Genomic DNA, 21,443 nt, shown 5'->3' with positions numbered 1-21,443 from the left:
TAAGTGATTTTGCGCAGCCGAGCCGCCCTGCTGCAGTAGTACTACTGTGGGCGGTCGGCAAGAGGTTAAAGTCACCCTGTGGAAGTCCTAAAAAACCCTGCAGCTGTAGATACCTCTCCTGCCACACATGAAATAAATACTGTATATATCAATGGCTTTAGCTGACAAAGTATTTGTATTTTTGTCCATTCAGTCCTGAGGTTTACACAGCTCTGCTAGAAAGCCCAGCCCTGTGTGTTAGAAAAGGAAACCTGATTTTCCACTGCTGCAGTTAAAGCGGTAATAAACCCAAAAGCAAACATTTATTATATTGCAGCTTACCAATTCTTAGATGTGATGGCTGCATTGGTTTTTTTAGTCTTTCTTTCCTTTATTTTGACCTGGTGATCCTGCTAGTAAGTTTGTTGTTTTTCAATGGAAGAGGCTGTCCTGCCGATGTAGCAGTTAGAGGGTTGAGACAAACCAAACTGACCGACAATGATCAGCTTACAATGATCAGCATTTTTTTATTTATGTAAAACCTCTATCCCAAAAGGAACTAAACTGTTGCTATAACTGCCTAATAAGTGTTAGCTGGAGCTTGGCTTTAATTTGTTTGTGTTTCTAAATCTGCTAGTACTTCTAATACTCCCCTCCCCCAGACTGACAATGCTGTGGTTCAAAGGTTCCCCCTGTGCTCCTTCATCCAGAGTGGGGGCACTCTAATACAGGAGGAGTGTTACTGGCCACCAAGTGAAAACAGAGGGATAAAAAAGCCTAAAAAAGAAAACAAAAGCAGCCACCACATCTAATGAATGGCAAGCCGCAAAAAAAAAAAAAAAAATAGGTTTTTGGATGTGGGTTTATTACCCCTTTAAGTAACGGTCTTGTCACTCCCCCAGCCTGTGACTGGACAGTGAAAGGAAAAGTAGCAGACTAATGACTTTTTTTTCTGCCGGTACTCTTGTTCCTCGAAATATTGCCACCTACACTACAGTACAGCATACCCCACTTTTAAGTACACAATGGGACCGGAGCATGTATGTAAAATGAAAATGTACTTAAAGCGGAGTTCCGGGCACAGAAACATTTTTTCAATGAACATACCCCCGGGACAGTCAGGGCTAGTACATTCCACAATGGCTAGCCTCTGATCTGTCCCGGTTCGCACTTACCTGCAAGAAGAAATTCTCACTTATAAAATTTCTTCCACAGCGTTGCCATCTCTGTTGTGGGCAGCTGAAGCCGGCGCGATCCTCTTCTGCGTCCTCTTCCGCGTCCTCTTCTCCCAGAATGCGCCTTCACCGGCCCCTCTCGTCACTTCCGGTGCAGCGCCGCATTCCTACACAGCTTCTGGGCATGCCCAGAAGCTGTTTAGCAGGGAATGCGGCATCGCACCGGAAGTGACGAGCGGGGCTGGTGCCATCGCATTGATTCCTGGGAGCGATGACGTTCAGCTCCCAGGAATCATTGCAAACCGGAAGTGACGGCGCGGGCCGCGGCCACAGAGGGAGGAAGTGAAAAAAGGTGAGTATTTTCTCACAATTACGAGGTAAGTAAAAAAATAAAATAATCCTAACTATCCAATTCCTTTTCAGGTGAAGCAAAGCAAGCGGATAGGCACAAAATCGATTAGGTCGATTTTGTGCCCGGAACTCCGCTTTAAAGTGAAGCAATACCTTTTTTCAGTTCTCAATGCATGTACTGCATTCCAGTGGTCATTTACAGGCATAACCAATATAAATAATGCATTGATAACTAAAATAAACATAATAATAAAAGAAAAATTGTAAGCTTACCCTATCTGATTGTTGTCGCAAGACCAGAGAAGCTGAGAGAATTTAATGTAGTAGAAGATGAAGGCATACAGGTATCTTCTGTTTCACAAGTCAAGTCTTCAAAGGCGAGACGCTTTCTTGCTGGTGAATTGGGTCTACTTCAAGTACAAGTAGCAATCAGAGTAGGAGCAGGACTTGATGGGGATATCAGAGCTGGAAATGGACTGGCAGGCATAAAGGTAATTTCTGTTTCACAAGTCAAGTCTTCAAAGGCGAGACACTTTCTTGCTGGCAAATTGGGTGTATTACAAGTAGCAATCAGAGTAGAAGCAGGACTTGAAGGGGATGTCAGAGCTGAAAATGGACTGTCAATTTAAGATGATCTGGGATCAAAATGACTGTCAGTCAATGTGGATGATCTGCGTACTGATGGACTTTTAGAAAAGTAAGTGTCTATGGAGGTTTGAAGTGTAGCTCTCTTCTTTTCCGTGTAGATTTCTTTGTAGCAGGCATAAGCCTCTGAAATGTTAGCATTGACTTTGGAACTTCTTTCAAAATCCCTATCATGCTTTTCAAAAAGAGCCATGGCGCTATCAAGATGACGAAAACCTTCAAAGAGAATTTTTGTAGTTAAGCCTTCAGGCTGTTCAATGATCTCAACCTCATCCTGCACATCTTCTTCTCTCTCCTCTTTAAGTTCTAGAAGGTCTTCATTGCTGAGGGGCTCAGTGTGGGACGTAAGCAGTTCAGCAACATCTTCAGGCTCCACTTCCAGCTCTAACTGCTTTGCCATCTCTACTAATATTTTCAGTAACATTAGCTGCATGTTCTTCAAAGCCTTCAGAATCATCAACTAACTGTGGGCATAATTTTTTCCAGGCCCTTTTCATTGTGGTTTCCTTTATGTCATTCCAAGCATCTCTTACCGTTTTAATGCAATCCAAGATGTTGTAGCTTTTCCAGAATTTGGATAGGACTTCTTTACCATCACCTTCTTCTTTGTCTATTGCTGCAACACACTTGCTGAATGTTCTTTTCAAGTAGTTCAACTTTGGAATTTACCTTTGATAAAATCACTTTTGACGAAACACGTCGGGACTTCGCCTTATGCAGCCAGGACCATGCCAAAGACTGCCTGATCTTTCACTCACTGTTCAATGTTCCTGGATGTGTAAGTGTACCCTTTTAGTTTTAATAAATTTATTTAAAGTGGAATTACACTATGTTTGCTTTGTCTGGGATTATCCTTTCCATGTAATCTGGAGAGAGAGGAGATTCATCTCATCTGACCCTCTGACCGCAAACGTGAACATCCGTTATTGCAGTTTGAAGATCCGCAGGACATTGTATGAGCCTACTTGACCCTTTTGTCATATGGCAAGTTGGGTCCATTTGTTCCGGTGAGCGCAATTGTTTTACTTTCCTGTTGGTGTTGGGATCTGATGTCCTCTGTGGATCATACACATCACCCTGGAATTATTATATCACGTTTTCTCACTTGGGACTATTTTGTTCACATTAATTACCATATTTGTTTCAATATACATCTTCGTTTAGTATTTGCTTTCTTACTTGGGACTTTTTTTGATATCTTATTCACATTAATTACCGTTTTTGTTTCAATACGGTTTGTTTCAATATACATCTTCATTGATTATATATTTTTTCATAGCGCTGCACGTTATTTTTATTTTTCAACATTAGCTACATGTTCTTCAAAGCCTTCAGAATCATCAACTAACTGTGGGCATAAGTTTTCATTGCCCTTTTCATTGTGGTTTCCTTTATGTCATTACAAGCATCTCTTACAGTTTTAATGCAATCCAAGATGTTGTAGTTTTTCCAGAATTTGGATAGGACTTCTTTACCATCACCTTCTTCTTTGTCTATTGCTGCAACACACTTACTGAATGTTCTTTTCAAGTAGTTCAACTTGAAGGTGACTATGACACATTGATCCATTGTCTGTAGTAGTGAGGTGGTATTTGGTGGTAGGAATTGCACTTGAATGTTAGGGTTCAGCTCATCTAGCGTTCAAGGGTGTTCAGGAGCATTATCGACAATCAGGAAAATGTGGAAAGGGACACTGTTGTCCTTGCAACAGGCTTTCACCTCTGGAACAAAGCAGTCTAACCAATCTTCAAAAAGGGTTGCAGTTACCCATGCTTTGTTGTTAGCTCTCCAGTGCACTGGAAGTCTAGTTTTAATGTAGTTCTTCAAAGCTCTCGGATTTTGGCATCAGTAAATTAGCAAAGGCTTTAGCTTTAAGGTAACAGAAGCATTGCCACCTAACAGAAGGGTTAGTCTATCTTTAGCTGGCTTGTAGCCTGGCATTGATTTTTCCTGTCTTGCGATGAAAGTTCTTGCAGGCATCTTCTTCCAAAATAGCCCAGTCTCATCCACATTAACAATTTGATCCATGGAGTAGCCTCCATCTTGAATCATTTTGGCAAAATCGCTTGGATAGCTTTCTGCAGCCTCAGTATCTGCAGCAGCTGCCTCTCCTTGTATTTTATTGTTATGTAGGTTAGACTTCTTCTTGAACCTATCAAACCATCCATGGCTTGCAAAAAATTCTGCATCCTTTGCTGCTTCACCTTTCTTAGCCTTCAAGTCATTGAATAGGCTTAAGGCTTTACTTTGTATAATTGCCTGGTTGACAGGAACATGGCGTGTAGTCTGATTTTCTATCCAAAGTGTTAAGAGTCTCTCCCTGTCTGCAACAATGCTATCTCTTTTTTGAATTGTTGTTGTGTTAATGGGTGTAGCACTCTTAATTTCTGCAAGAATTTTTTCTCTGTTTTTCATGATGGTGTTAACTGTAGTCTGAGTGAAGCCTGAGTGAAGAGAGGAAGAAGATGGCGAAAAGTTGTATTTTAGGGTGGAACTCCACTTAAAGGACCAGGCCTATTTTTGACACTTGTTGTTTACAAGGTAAAACAAGTATTTTTTGCTGGAAAATTACTTAGAACCCCCAAACATTATATATTTATATATATATATATATTTTAGCAAAGACTCTGGAGAATAAAATTGCGGTCGTTGCAATATTTTTTGTCACACAGTATTTGCACAGCCGTCTTTCAAATGCAAGTTTTTTGGAAAAAATACACTTTACTGAACTTAAAAAAACAAAACAGTAAAGTTAGCCCAAGTTTTTTGTATATTTTAAACGATATTGTCACACCGAGTAGATAGATACCTAACATGTTATGGTTATAAATTGCACACACTCGTGGAATGGCGACAAACTACGGTACTTCAAAATCTCCATATGTGACGCTTTAAAACATTTTAACGGTTACCAGTTTAGAGTTACAGAGGAGATCTTTTGCTGGAATTATTGCTCTCACTCTCTCAATCACAGCAATACCTCACATGTGTGATTTGAACACCATTTTCATTTGCGGTTGCGACTTACGTATGCGTTTTCTTTCGTGAGCGAGCTCACATTGAGGGGGGAGCTTACATTTTTTTTTTTCTATTTATTTTATTCATTTATTTATTAACAGTTTTTAAAAAAATAAAAAATCTGATCACTTTTATTGCTGTCATAAGGAATGTTAACATCCCTTGTGACAGTAATAGGCAGTGACAGGTATTCTTTATGGAGGGATCTGGGGTCTAAAAGACCCAAAATCCCTCCTCTGCACTTCAAAATATTAAAAACGTTGAAATCTGCATTTTTGAATACTGACTTTTATTTAAATCGGCACCATTGGCAGCCAGGTAAATCAGAAGTGATGTAGTGACATCGCTTCCAGGTTACATGGTCGGAGTATTTTTTGCTAGAAAATTACTTAGAACCCCCAAACATTATATATTTATATATATATATTTTAGCAAAGACTATGGAGAATAAAATTGCGGTCGTTGCAATATTTTTTGTCACACAGTATTTGCACAGCCGTCTTTCAAACGCAAGTTTTTTGGAAAAAATACACTTTACTGAACTTAAAAAAACAAAACAGTAAAGTTAGCCCAAGTTTTTTGTATATTTTAAAAGATATTGTCACGCCGAGTAAATAGATACCTAACATGTTATGGTTATAAATTGCACACACTGGTGGAATGGCGACAAACTACGGTACTTCAAAATCTCCATATGTGACGCTTTAAAACATTTTAACGGTTACCAGTTTAGAGTTACAGAGGAGATCTTTTGCTGGAATTATTGCTCTCACTCTCTCAATCGCAGCAATACCTCACATGTGTGATTTGAACACCATTTTCATTTGCGGTTGCGACTTACGTATGCGTTTTCTTTCGTGAGCGAGCTCACATTGACGGGGGAGCTTACATTTTTTTTTTTCTATTTATTTTATTCATTTATTTATTAACAGTTTTTAAAAAAATAAAAAATCTGATCACTTTTATTGCTGTCATAAGGAATGTAAACATCCCTTGTGACAGTAATAGGCAGTGACAGGTATTCTTTATGGAGGGATCTGGGGTCTAAAAGACCCAAAATCCCTCCACTGCACTTCAAAATATTAAAAACGTTGAAATCTGCATTTTTGAATACTGACTTTTATTTAAATCGGCGCCATTGGCAGCCAGGTAAATCAGAAGTGATGTAGTGACATCGATTCCAGGTTACATGGTCGGAGACCCGATCGAAGCCGAATACGGCTTTGTTCGGGACTCCAACCAGCCGGTGAGACGGGAGACCCAGGCAGAGCGGCAGAAGGCGGCGGGAGGGGGGGGCGCCCCCTCCCATTCGCCGGGATAATGGCCGTGTGGCTGCTGAGTAGTATTGGTTGTTATCTCCTCAAAGCCGACTGCCGGCTCTAAAAAATGGTGGCGGGTTGATGCCTGCAGCTGCTGGCATCACCCCGGTACAACCACTTCTTCAAGCCGACATACAGTTACGTTGGTTTGCGGCAGTGTTACCAACACCCCCCCCCCCCCCCCCCTCCCCCCAAAGTGAAATTTACTGACAGGATGCCAATATTTCAGAAAAATCATGAAATTTACTGAAAGAGGCACATTTTTTACTGAAACTACAAAAAAGTACCTAAAATGGCCGTTTTCAAGTGCTAAACAAATATCAATATTTAAACAATAAACATGTAGATAGCACTATTAGCAATGTGTTTAGGTTAAACAAAAGTCAAAAAACATATTTTCCATTTATATGAAGGACAGGTTAATATAACTCAGCCAGCACAGAGTTCCCCCCTACATCAGAGTCTGCAGGATTCCCCCCTTACGTGGAAGGGAACTCTGACGTTAAGGGGAATGCTGCAGATTATGATCTAAGGGGGAACTCTAATGTAAGGGGGAGCTCTGCGTTCCCCTTTACATCAGAGTTCCCACTTACATCAGGGTCTGCAGCATTGCCCTTTACATCAGGGTATGCAAAGCTTCCCCTTGCACTGTAAGGGGGAATCCTGCAGACTGTAATGTAAAGGGGAACGCTGGGAACTCTGATGTGGGGGGAGAGTCTGGTGACCAGAGATCATCTTCCGCAGAGTGAATACACTATGGTAAGGAAGGGGGGGGGGGTTGCTGATATAAGAGGGAACCTTACATTATTGTATTCACTCTCTACCTTTCTTCAGTGACCCTCCTCAGAATGGCCTGGTGGTGCTGTCACTGACCTCCTCCCAGGTGCACCGTGCAGGACTCAGACGGCTTCAGCTTGGTGGCTCTGGTTTCAGAATATAGTCTCCTCTCCACAGTCCACACATGTCTGACTCCTCATGTGACCCCCCCATCTTGGCGGCGCTCCCACTCTTGACTCCTCTCTGTGCTCCCCCTCAGAGACTGAAGACATTATAAAAGAAAGAGATGGTCAGAGATTGCAGACATGATACAGGAGGTGGTTAGAGCCTGCAGACATGATACAGGAGGTGGTTAGAGACTGCTGACATGGTACAGGAGATGGTTAGAGGATACAGACATGGTACAGGAGATGGTTAGAGGATGCAAACATGGTATAGGAGATGGCTAGAAGATACAGACATGGTACAGGAGATGGTTAGAGGCTAGACATGGTACAAGAGATAGTTAGAGAATGCAGACATGGTACAGGAGATGGATAGAGGATGCGGATATGGTACAGGAGATGGTTGGAGGATACGGACATGGTACAGGAGATGGTTAGAGGATACGGACATGGTATGGGAGATGGTCAGAAGATGTGGACATGGCACAGGAGATGGTTAGAGGATACGGACATAGTACAGGAGATGGTTAGAGGATATAGACATGGTATAGGAGATGGTCAGAGGATGCAGACATGGTATAGATGATGGTCAGAGGATGCGGGAATGGTATAGGAGATGGTCAGAGGATGTAGACATGGTGGTCAGAGAATGCGGACATGGTATAGGAGATTATTAGAGGATACGGACATGGTACAGGAGATGGTCAGAGGATGTGGACATGGTACAGGAGATGATAAGAGGATACGGGCATGGTACAGGAGATGGTCAGAGGATACAGACATGATATAGGAGATGTTCAGAGGAAGTGGACATGGTACAGGAGATGGTTAGAGGATACGGACATAATATAATAAATATATCTGCTAGCACCGATTTTCGCACCCTTTTTTCTGCTGCAGACTTGCACTCCACTGTTAACCGTTCCACTACCACAGACATGCAGCTTAGCAGACTCCCCTACTGCGATTGCTCATTTCAATCTTTTATTCCTTTCTCTGCCTGCCACAGTCTTGGACAGCTGGCTTAACTCTTCCTCTGCCAGAGATTTCTCTGCTCTCTTCCTCCCAGAGGTGCCGAATCTTTGCACTTTGCCCTGGTTAGCAGCATCTCCTAACCCTATAATAGACCTCAGTGCAAATTGCCTTTTTTTCTTCTCTGCCATTTATTCTTTAACCCCTTCCTTGCTTGAGGCATCTTCTTAAGTCTCCTAAACCAAGAGTTTGAGTTGGGGCTGCTTGTGCTCACTTACCAGCCAGCCCAGTAGCCTTCAGCCCATGGGATACAGTGCTAGATGAGAGCAAGGAGCAGAGATCTTCTTGTCAGAGTTGATGGGGCTGTAATCAATCTGGAAGTTCTATTCAAAGGTGGCACCACACGGACTTTGCGGGAAGTGGTAAAGCTGCTTTTCTGGAGTTCAACTTTCATATCCAAATTCTGGTCCCTGGATTGTGAGACTTTTTATGAACAGAAGACTTACAAAATTGTTTGACAGGGAATAAGCTGCAAAACGACATGTTACTTTTCATAATACTAAGTTGCGTCTGACTGATTTGAATGATGCATTGATTTCTTTTTTTTTTTTTATTCCATCATAACATTTTTCAATCAAAAGCCTAGCAAATTACAAAGGTGTGTCATGCAGAGACAAAAATCAGTCCGCTTCCATTGAGGTTGTGCAATGTCAGATTGAATGTATTTAGCGATACTCTAGTGGGGTTCTGTGGTTTTAGGATTCAGTAATTTGATTCTCTGCAGGATTTTATGCTTTCAGAATTGGCTTGAAATAACCTCCTTTTGGCATAGGGTTCCATCTCTGCTTTCAACTGCTCTGTAGCGCTGAGAGTAAAGTGGTTTTCTAATCTGTTTACAAAAGCCACAAACAACGTCATTTTATCTGCATCACAAAAAAAAGTTGTTTTGGAGAATAAATATTAGAAGAGACTCCTTTGTATTGTGAGAGCCGGCAATGAAAATCGAATTAAAGCGTGGTACGTTCCATAACCCCAGAATCAGTGTTAATTTCGCAGATTAAAATATTTTCGTCAACTAAATTCACACTATTTTAGTCGACTAAAATATGACTAAAACTAAAACAATTCAGATGACTAAAATAAGACTAAAACTAAAATGACATTTTGATTATAAGACTAAAATACAACTAAAACTAGAATGACATTTTAGTCAAAAGACTATGACTAAAACTAAATCGAAAATTTACATCAAGATTTACACTACTCTGCTGGCCATTTCCAAATTGGCAACACAATTCCATCCAAAGCCTGTAATAATAGCATATTAAAGTTTAAACCACCGCATAAGTATGGGGCATCTACTAAGCTGCTGAAAGAGAAAAAAATAAGAAAACGTTTTTCTTATATTTTTTTTTTCTTAATATTAAGGCTGCATTCACATGTCAGCGTATGATCGCGGGCAGAACGGCCGCGGTTCCGCCCGCGATTCGGAGATTTATTGCAAATCGCGGGACGCCTAGCGTTGCCCGTTGATTTGCAATAGCCCCCCAAACGCCGAGCGATGTTGCCGCGATTTACGCCCGCCGAATCGCGGCAACATCGCGCAAACAAAATCGCGGGACGCAATACGCTCCAAAGAAGCTCTTGTACTTTTTTGGAGCGTATTGCGTCCCGCGATTTTGTTTGCGCGATGTTGCCGCGATTCGGCAGGCATAAATCGCGGCAACATCGCTCTGCGTTTGGGGGGCTATTGCAAATCAACGGGCAACGCTAGGCGTCCCGCGATTTGCAATAAATCTCCGAATCGCGGGCGGAACCGCGACGGTTCTGCCCGCGATCATACGCTGACATGTGAATGCAGCCTTAATGTTGGAAATATATTTGGGTAAATTGTGCAATGACAGTACAGCCGATAGAGTTTACAGTTTTTTTTTTTTTTTCTAAAGTTGAACTTCTGTTTGTCAAAAAGCAATATTTTTGTTTGTTTATTAAACTTGGTTTTATTTATAAAGATGTTATATATCACAATGGCTAAGTGCCGGTTCACACATATGCGATACAGGAACCCTGCGAATCCACTGTGGGTTTCTGCATTGCATTCAACTCACAGGCAGTTCAACTGCCATATGCGAATTGCTGGGGGGTCAATACAAAGTTAACGGCACCCCCAGATCAGTTTGCATATCGCAGTGCGAACTGTCAGTTCGGACATGAATCAGAACGAAATAGGTGTGACCTGCAAAGGGTCCTGTGCGAATTTGGTTCGAATGCAATGCAAATTCAGCCATACGATCTGTATGGTTAAATTTGCATCGCACAGACATCGCATGTGATTTGCAGAGCAGTGCGCTGAGAATCACATGCGATGTCTGTCATCGCATTTATGTGAACCGGCTCCAAATCTGTGTCTGTAGTGCATGTTCAAACCTTAATACCTTAACCACTTTACCACCGGAGGATTTTCCTGCTAAAAGACCAGGGGGTTTTTTGCGATTTTTTACTGCGTGAATTTAACGGACAATTGCGCGGTCGTGCGACGCTGTACCTAAACGAATTTCATGTCCTTTTTTTCCCACAAACAGAGCTTTCTTTTGGAGGTATTTGATCACCTGTGCGATTTTTTGATCACGCGCTATAAACAAAAAAGAGCGTAATTTTTGCAAAAATAACAATATTTTTCACTTTTTTTTATATGAAATTCCCCCCAAAAAAAAAGTAAAAATCAAAATTTTTTAACATTTTCTGCCAATTTGTTTTACGCTACCCATGTTTGGTAAAAAAAATCGCAAAAAGCGTATTTTGATTGGTTTGCGCAAAAGTTATCGCGTTTACTAACAAAGGGAAAGATTTTTGTCATTTTTTTTAACGAGTAATGGCGGCGATCTGCGATTTTTTTTGCGGTACTGCGACATTGCAGCGGACAGATCGGACCCTTGACTGACATTTTTGACACTTTTGGGGGTACCAGTGACATTACTGCAGTAATCAGTGCTATATATATGCACTGTTGACACTGCAGGGAAGGGGTTAACTTTATTGGACAGGGAGGGGTTAAGTGTGTCCTAGGGGCGTGCTTCTAACTGTAGTGGGACATTCCTATTGGTGTAAAAAAAAAGATCAACGGTTCTACATAGTAGAACCGTCTGATCTTCATTTTTACACAGGGAGAACTGACAGGCGGCTTGTTTACATAAGCCGCTCTGTCTTTCTCCCGCTGTACCGGCGATCGTAGTGTGACCGGCGGACATCGTGTCTGCCAGTCACACTCCCGCACTCCTCCGTGAACGAGCCGAGGCGGGCGCGCGCTCGCCCGCTATTGGCTCTAGAAGGAGTGACAGGCGAGCGACGTAGACCTACGTCACTCTGCCTGGCCGGGGCCGACTGCCGCAGTAAATATACTGTGCGCAGTCGGCAAGTGGATAAATAATAACATTTTATTAGATTTTTATTCCAGGAGTATATAACTAGTTTTTTCTGTTTCTGAAAATTTTGGAGAAATGTTTAAATAATGCATTACAATTTACCTAAATCTATTTGATTTGTAGTTGACTAAAATGTATGAGATTTTAGTCAACTAAAATATGACTAAAACTAAAACAAGTCAGATGACTAAAATATGACTAAAACTAAAATGGCATTTTAGTTAATAGACTAATGTCGCAGTCCCGCTAAAAAAAATGCTGATTGCCGCCATTACTAGTAAAAACAATAAAAAAAATAAAAAAGTCCATAAATATATCCCATAGTTTGTAGACACTATAACTTTTGCGCAAACTAATAAATATTGCTTATTGGGATTTTTTTTAATCAAAAACATGTAGCAGGATACTGATTGGCCTAAATTGATGAATACATTTGAATTTTTACATGTTTTTATTGGATATGTTTAATAGCATTAAGTAAAATATATTGAAGAAATCGGATGTTGTGCTGAGGGCAGTTGGATGTGTAGCCATAGATGTAGGAACCATAGAACTAAATTATGAATGTCTGTTAAGATGGTACATTACACCAGAATTAATACACAAATATCAATCAGACAAAACAGATAAATGCTAGAGGGAATGTGGAAGTATTGGAACGATGTACCACATTATGTGGGAATGTCCTAAAATCAAAGAATTTTGGACAAAGGTACGACAAATAATCTGCGAAATAACTGAAACAAAGATTCCAAATGACCCACGGGTCTGCCTATTTCATAAAACGACAATACCACTCAAACAATATAAGAGTCCATTCACACTGCCGCGACTTGTCAGGCGACTTGTGTGCCCTCAAGTCGCCCCAAGTTGCTTGTCATAACAAATGCAATGTAAATGAATGAGAGCCGTCTTAATATGCACTACTGAAGTCGCTCCAACTTCAGAAAAGGTTCCTGTACTACTTCAAGGTGACTTCTATCCGACTTGTGCACATAGACTTCAATGGGAGTCACCTCCAAGTCGGATCCTTATCTTTTGTCAAGCGACTGTGATCACTTTCCAGGAAGAAGAAAGAGATTAGCCAGGCATTCCCCACATTGCAGCCATGCCTACAGTTCTATACCATTATCTCTGCCTGGTCTGTGTGAGTGGCACTGGTGGACACAGATAAGTGGCACTAGTAGGCAGTGGCACTGGTAGACACTGATACGTGGCACTGATACGTGGCACTGGTGGACACTGATACGTGGCACTGGTGGACACTGAAACGTGGCACTGGTGTACACTGATTCGTGGCACTGGTGGACACTGATTTGTGGCACTGATATTTGGCATTGGTGGACACTGATTCGTGGCACTGATACGTGGCACTGGTGGACACTGATTTGCGGCACTGATACGTGACACTGATACATGGCACTGATACGTGGCACTGGTGGACACTGATACATGGCACTGATACGTGGCACTGGTGGACACTGATACGTGGCACTGGTGGACACTGATTTGTGGCACTGGTGGACACTGATTCGTGGCACTGATACATGGCACTGATATGTGGCACTGGTGGACACTGATTTGTGGCACTGGTGGACACTGATTTGTGGCACTGATACGTGGCACTGATATGTGGCACTGATACGTGGCACTGGTGTACACTGATTCGTGGCACTGATACGTGGCACTGATATGTGGCACTGGTGGACACTGATTCGTGGCACTGATACGTGGCACTGATACGTGGCACTGGTGGACACTGATTTGTGGCACTGATACGTGGCACTGGTGGGCAGTGGCTCTGGTGGACACTTATACGTGGCACTGGTGGGCAGTGGCACTGGTGGACACATACGTGGCACTGGTGGGCAGTGGCACTGGTGGACACATACGTGGCACTGGTGGGCAGTGGCACTGGTGGATACTGATATGTGGCACTGGTGGGCAATGAGGAAATGAGTAAAAAAAAACAGAAAAGGGGAATTAGGTCACAACACATCATATTCTGATTGGCCAAATACAAAGTCGTTTGTCATATAAGTCGATTTAAACAATTCACAAGTCGCGCTGAAGTCACGGTAAAGTCGCATTAAAGTCACGGTAAAGTTGCGGTAAAAAGTCGCTCTGTCATGGGGCGACTTATGGTCGCGGTAGTGTGAACCGAGTCTAAAGCAACTCTAGTCCCAACCCTGCTAAATGCAGCAAAGGGAACAATACCGAAGAAGTGGTGCGAAGTAAGTGGTGTAATAGGATAAACTATGTCTTTAATATGGAATATATTAGTAATAGTCAGGAGGAAAACCCAATAAATATGAAAAAAGAATGGGAAAAATTGATAGATAGATGGCAATAGAGTGGGTTAAAGATGAATATGGATGAGAGACGGGGAAGGAGGGGGGGGGGAGGGAGAGGGAGGATAAAAAAGGGAAAAATATATTGTAAGGCAATATTTTTTCTTTAAAGATGATATATGCATTACCTTTTTTTTGTTTATAGCGCAAAAAAGAAAAACCACAGAGGTGATCAAATACCACCAAAAGAAAGCTCTATGTGTGGGAAAAAAAGTACATCAATTTTGTTTGGGTACAGCGTTGCATTACTGCGCAATTGTCAGTTAAAGTAACGCAGTGCCATTTTGCAAAAAATGGGCTGATCATGAAGGGGAAAAAGCCTTCCAGGACTGAAAAGGTTAAAAAAAGGGTCATGCTCTTCATTTGTGCAAATTTTCGTGCACAGGGCAGGCCATTAAAGTGGAGTTCCACCCAAAAGTGGAACTTCCACTCATCTGCTTCCTCCCCTCCTCCAGTGCAACATTTGACACCTTTCAGGGGGGAGGGGGAAACGGGTACCTGTTTTTTGACAGGTACCCTTCCCCACTTCCAGGAGACAGAGCCGCGGCACCATTCCTCGGAGTTCTATCCCCTTTCTCCTTCCCCCACCACCTAGCACATGAGAATGTGCAGCACGCTTTGCGCATGCGCAGTAGGAAACCGGCTGTGAAGCCGAAAGGCTTCATTGATGGTTTCTCTTAGAGTGAATGGAGGCGGCAGCATCCAGCAGCCGATCCGAAAATCGGCTGGGATGCTGACATCGCGGGCTCCCTGGACAGGTAAGTGTCTATATAATAAAAGTTAGCAGCTACAGTATTTGTAGCTGCTGACTTTTACTTTTTTTTTTTTCCACAAAAATAGGCTGTCCTCAACATAATATGCAAAAATATGCGTGCACTGTTGCACCTGCATTAGTGTGAATAGAGGATTGGGGATGAGCAAAAATACCGATAGTTTTCACTTTCCAAAAGTTTTTCCATTTTGTTGAAATGGATTGTAGCCAATGGCAAAGGAGAAATGAAACCAGAAATAACCTCTCTCAAACAACATGAACTATTTTTAATACTTATGCTGCTAGCCTTAGTAAATAGATAGGAAGGTATTTTATATATTTACTGAATTGTGTTTCGCAAAACAAGAAGCAAATACAGCAACAATCCAATATAGTGGCATAAAATTAGTACATAAAAACCATCTCATGCAGGATAATTTGCTAGGAATAATAAAGTGACAAGTGCTCAAACCAAAGTGTAAATGCATTAATGATACAACTCAATCACAAAAAAATTATGTGTAGCAAACTATCATTAAGCAAAGGCATTTGATACAGTTCCGCACAAATGCTTACTGTACAAACTAAGGTACATAGGTATGGACCATAGGGTGGGTACCTGCATAGAAAACTGGCTCCAGGGGAGAGTCCAGATGGTGGAGATAAATGGGGAGTACTCAGATTGGTTGGGTGTGGAAAGTAGGGTCCCCCAAGCATCTGCCCTGGGACCAATTCTGTTTAATTTATTCGTAAATGATCTAGAGGAGGGGATATCCAGCACAATCTTGGTATTTGCAGATGATACTAAACTAAGCATGCCAATATCTTCTATGCAGGATGCGGTAACCTTACAAGCTGATCTGAACAAAATAATGGGGTGCGCAACTACATGGAAAATGAGGTTTAATGTTGAAAAATGTAAAGTAATGCACTTGGGTGTCAGAAATACAAGCGCAAGTTACTCACTAGGGGGGGGAAACTCTGGGGGAATATAAGATGGGAAAGGACCTGGGGGTACTGGTAGACAACAGACTTAGCAATGCCATGCAATGTCAAGCTGCTGCAAGCAAAGCCAACAGAATACTGGGATGTATAAAAAGGGGATTCACTCCAGAAATAAAGAGATTATTCTCCCTCTCTACAAGACTCTGGTCCGGCCACATCTGGAGTATGCTGTCCAGTTCTGGGCACCGGTCCTCAGGAAGGATGTGCTGGAACTGAATAGAGTTCCGAGAAGGACAACAAAGATAATTAGGGGAATGGAGGACACCAGATATGAGGAAAGACTACAAACATTGAACTTATTCTCTCTGGAGAAGAGACGATTGAGGGGGGGATATGATATCAATGTACAAATACTGTACTGGTGATGACCCTAGCATAAGGAACAAACTTTTTAGAGAAAGGGAATTCAATAAGACACGAGGCCACTCACTAAAACTAGAAGAAAAGCGGTTTAACCTAAACTGCGTAAAGGGTTCTTTACTGTCAGAGTGGTAAGGATGTGGAATTCTCTTCCACAAGCAGTGGTATCAGCAAGGAGCATTGATAGTTTCAAAAAAATTATTAGATGGGCACCTTAAAGACCACAATATACAGGGGTATATGATGTATGGTTAACAGCAAACACACTCATCATAGGTTGAATTGGATGGACTGGTGTCTTTTTTCAACCTCACTATTTTATCCTTATGTCTATGAGCACACCTTTAGGCTCCATGTACACGGGACGTTAGAAAAAACGTCCTGCAAAGCTATTTCTGACGCCGGGAAAAAGCAGCTGTTAAACGTGCTTTCAGTAGCTTTTTCCATTTGCGTTATTGCACGTTTGGCCACGTTGCTTTTAGCAGCGTTTTTCTGCCTCCATTCAAAATCAATGGTTCCCTATGGGAGCCTATTGATTTGAATGGAAGTCGCACCGCAAGTCGGATCCGACTTGCGGCGCGACCTGCACTGTGAGAATCTTGAGGGGGAACTCCACCCAAAAATGGGAAAAAAATTGCGTGGGGTTCCCCCCCAGGTTCCGAACCAGGCCCTTCGGGTCCGGCATGGAATTTGAGGGTAGCCCCCACGCCGAAAAAACGGCGTGGGGTCCCCCCCAAAATCCATACCAGACCCTTATCCGAGCATGCAGCCCGGCAGGCCAGGAAAGGGGAGGGGACGAGCGAGCGGCCCCACCCCCCCTGGACCACACCAGGCCACATGCCCTCAACATGGGGGGGGTGTTGGTGCTTTGGGGCAGGGGGAGCTCTGCACCCCCCACCTCAAAGCACCTTGTCCCCATGTTGATGAGGACAAGGGCCTCATCCCCACAACCCTGGCCGGTGGTTGTGGGGGTCTGCGGGCAGGGGGCTCATTGGAATCTGGAAGCCCCCTTTAACAAGGGGCCCCCCAGATCCCGGACCCCCTCACTATGTGAATGGGTATGGGGTACACTGTACCCCTACTCATTCACCACATAAAAGGCAGTGTATGGAAATAACGACAGGAGACGTTTTGGAAAGTTTTATTAAAAATCTTCATCCGGCTCTTCTTGTCTTCTCCTCTCCGGGGTCTTCTCCTCTCCAGGGTCTTCTGCTCTTTTGCTGTCCCCTCTCCGGGGTCTTCTGCTCTTTTGCTGTCCCCTCTTCTGCTGTCCTCTCTTCTTTTCTTCTCTACTCCGGGGTCTTCTGCTCTTTTGCTGTCCCTCTTCTGCTGTCCTCTCTTCTTTTCTTCTCCTCTCCGGGGTCTTCTGCTGTCGGCTGTCGGCTGTCGGCTCTTCTTCCTCCGGTCCTCCTCCGACGACGTCTCCTTGATTATGAAGATCTCCGGTCTCTGCAGCTTGTTATATAGCCATTAGGGCGTGGCCACGATGACGTCATCGGGAGGCCCCGCCCCCTCAAGTCACATATGACGTCATCTGTGACGTGAGGGGGGCGGGGCCTCCCGATGACGTCATCGTGGCCACGCCCTAATGGCTATATAACAAGCTGCAGAGACCGGAGATCTTCATAATCAAGGAGACGTCGTCGGAGGAGGACCGGAGGAAGAAGAGCCGACAGCCGACAGCAGAAGACCCCGGAGAGGAGAAGACCCCGGAGAGGAGAAGAAAAGAAGAGAGGACAGCAGAAGAGGGGACAGCAAAAGAGCAGAAGACCCCGGAGAGGGGACAGCAAAAGAGCAGAAGACCCCGGAGAGGAGAAGACCCCGGAGAGGAGAAGACAAGAAGAGCCGGATGAAGATTTTTAATAAAACTTTCCAAAACGTCTCCTGTCGTTATTTCCATACACTGCCTTTTATGTGGTGAATGAGTAGGGGTACAGTGTACCCCATACCCATTCACATAGGGAGGGGGTCCGGGATCTGGGGGGCCCCTTGTTAAAGGGGGCTTCCAGATTCCGATGAGCCCCCTGCCCGCAGACCCCCACAACCACCGGCCAGGGTTGTGGGGATGAGGCCCTTGTCCTCATCAACATGGGGGCAAGGTGCTTTGAGGTGGGGGGTGCAGAGCTCCCCCTGCCCCAAAGCACCAACACCCCCCCATGTTGAGGGCATGTGGCCTGGTGTGGTCCAGGGGGGGTGGGGCCGCTCGCTCGTCCTCTCCCCTTTCCTGGCCTACCGGGCTGCATGCTCGGATAAGGGTCTGGTATGGATTTTGGGGGGGACCCCACGCCCTTTTTTCGGCGTGGGGGGCTACCAACAAATTCCATGCCGGACCCGAAGTGCCTGGTTTGGAACCTGGGGGGGAACCCCACGCAATTTTTTTCCCATTTTTGGTGTGGAGTTCCCCCTCAAGATTCTCACAGTGCAGGTCGCGCCGCAAGTCGGATCCGACTTGCGGTGCGACTTCCATTCAAATCAATAGGCTCCCATAGGGAACCATTGATTTTGAATGGAAGAAAAAAAACGTATAACGTGGCTGAAGGTAGGTTCATCACGTTCAGTCACGTTTAGTCACGTTCGGCCGCGTTTCTGCGTTTGAAACGTCGGGAAACACACGTTCGAACGCAATATAATTGCGTTCTAAAAAAAGTCCCTGAACGCAACTGCCTGCAAATGACTGTAAACGACCATGTGTAAATGGACAGATAAGATAACATGGAGCTGCGTTCAGGGACTTCTGAAAAAAACGCCCAACTGCTCCTAAACGGCCATTTCCAGCGTCCCGTGTACATGGAGCCTTAATCATGTACCCTTGATGTTGTTGGTTTTCATATGTTTAATTTTTTTACCTCAATAAAGTACCAAATTTTATACACACCTTACCCTTGTTGGAGCCATATTTGCAACTTCTCTTTTCTTTTTATTTGATTCTTGTTCCAGTTGCTTGGCTCACAGGTCATATACCGTCGGGTTATAGGTGTTATACTCCACAATATCAATGTCACATCCTCATATCCCGACTTAGGGGCTTTGAGTTGATTTCCTGGTGTCCCTCTTTTATCCCCCTTCCCTTGGTAAGACTCACTATGTAACTGTGTATTATAAAAGAACAATCAATTCACGAAGAGCATTTAAAAAATAATAATAATTTGATAAACTGCACAGTGCAAAGTCAGTCCAACATAAATAGTGATCAGTGCAAGACAGTTCTTGAGGTAGTTGTATATATCACCCCAATCTTCATGTGTAGACCTGTACCATTCCACAACTGAGTGCATACTCAACTCACAAACTGTTTACCAGCAAGTAGGTACTCAGATCTGGGGGCCTGGCTGAACTTTCGGGGAGAAACTGTTGGGATGAATGGATGGCACACTCCAGGACACATACTCAATGGGAAATGCAGAGATAAAGGAGGAACTCCTAGTGTAGTATTATAAAACTTCATCAATTTAATAAAAATAGTACTACTCACACAAGACAGGTACAATCAAGCATATGAACAAATCAGCATAATCATCACCCTGGTGGGCGTGATTCCGTCACCGATGTAGCTCCACCCGATGCATTTCGTCCGATAGGGCGTCATCCAGGGGTGTAGGGGTATGGTTTTTTATTTACTAGCAAATTATCCTGCATGAGATGGTTTTTATGTACTAATAATAATACCACTATATTGGATTGTTGCTGTACTTTCTCTTTGTTTTGATAGCACAACACATTTCTGTATATTTACTTTATCTGTTTGTGAAAGTTCAGTGTGTGCTGCTGTCACTATTTTAATTGATGTCAATAGATTTTTAGTCATTATTTTTTTTACACTGAGTCCAACCAATAATTGTATTTTTTTATTATGCTTCCTGGTTTCTGGCCTAGGCCAGGATGATGTCATGCATCCCAGAAATCTCCATGGGCATTTTTTTTACTTTCAACTGGAGGAGACAAGGGGGGCATTCTCAGCTAAGCACACCCTCCTGCCTGCATTCCTGAGCTAAGGGCAGATGGATTCAAGGAAGCAAATGCTACATAAATCATGGGGGCAGGGTTTACGCTCATAACGCCACCAAGCTCATTGGAACCAGGAAGTGTTTAGATTGATTCCAAGGATCGGTATTTATATTAAGTGCTTGTTTATTTTACACTATTTTGGTGGTTTCCCTAGGTCTCTTTTATGATATGCTTGACTACTCTGAGCTACTTGATGGGATACTATGCTGACACATGCCCACATGCGCATATGTTTTTATAAAAAGCAGGGGTATTTAACCTGTCAGAGGTTGAGATCTACCTGGACAACTTGTAGGAAATAAAAGATCCCAGGGGGTGAGGGGTGGGATGAGGGGGTGTTGTTGCCGTCGTCCTTTAAAAAAAAAATAAAGCCTCCAATAAAAACACATATTGTGTTACAGTAGTGTCCTATGCCTAGCTTCAAACCCCCCCCCCCCCACACTAGTATCGTCTTCCCCCCCCCACAGTGGTGTCCTATGCCCTCTTTCACGTCCCCCCTCCAATAATATACTATGCCCCTCCATTGTGGTGTGGTCTGCGCCCCCCCCCCTCCCCACACACATGGTAGTGTCCTCTGACCCTCCTCAGCAGTAGTGTCCTGTGCCCCCCCCATAGAAGTGTGCTCTGCCCCCCCCCCACAATAATGTTCTCTGCCCCTCTCTGTAGTGCCCTCTGCCCCCCATAGCCCTGTCCTCTGCATGCCCCCAACACACACAGTAGTGTCCTCTGCCTCCCCTCTGTAGTGCCCTATGCCCCCCCATAGCAGTGTCCACTGAACTCCCCCCAACACAGTAGTGTCCTCTGCCTCCCCTCTGTACTGCCCATCCCCCGTAGCAGTGTCCTCTGCCACCCACCCTACCTACAGTAGTGACCTCTTCCCCCCCCCCCCCGCGTGCCCTCTGCCACCCCATTGATCTGTGCTCTTCCAATCCCCCCCTCCACAGTAGTGTCCTCTGCCCCCCATAGCAATGTCCTCTGCACAAACCCCCCCCCCCATAGTATCCTCCTCCCCCCATAGCAGTGTCCTCTGCAAATCCTTCCTCCCCACAATAGTGTCCTCTCCTCTGCCCCCTCTCCCCCTCCCTGCATAGCACTATTCTCTGACTCCACCCCCCCCCTCCCAGTGGTGTACTCTGCCGCTCTATTGCT

The 21,443-nt window shown here is 43.9% G+C and overlaps 1 protein-coding gene and 1 pseudogene across 2 annotated transcripts in view; one reads left to right on the top strand and one right to left on the bottom strand.

The window, feature by feature from the left end:
- PLCXD3 (phosphatidylinositol specific phospholipase C X domain containing 3) overlaps positions 1–21,443 on the top strand; it is a 190,104-nt gene that overhangs the window by 146,560 nt on the left and 22,101 nt on the right. The window lies entirely within an intron of this gene.
- LOC309569403 (tigger transposable element-derived protein 1-like) lies at positions 1,780–2,792 on the bottom strand (annotated as a pseudogene). The gene has a single exon. The product of its transcript is annotated as a tigger transposable element-derived protein 1-like (transcript).

This window comes from Pelophylax lessonae, assembly GCF_965119305.1.
Source record: "Pelophylax lessonae genome assembly, chromosome: 1".
NCBI classification, from domain to species: Eukaryota; Metazoa; Chordata; class Amphibia; order Anura; family Ranidae; genus Pelophylax; species Pelophylax lessonae.
Note: the sequence above shows the minus strand (reverse complement) of the source record. Positions and strands in the feature narration are given on the sequence as shown.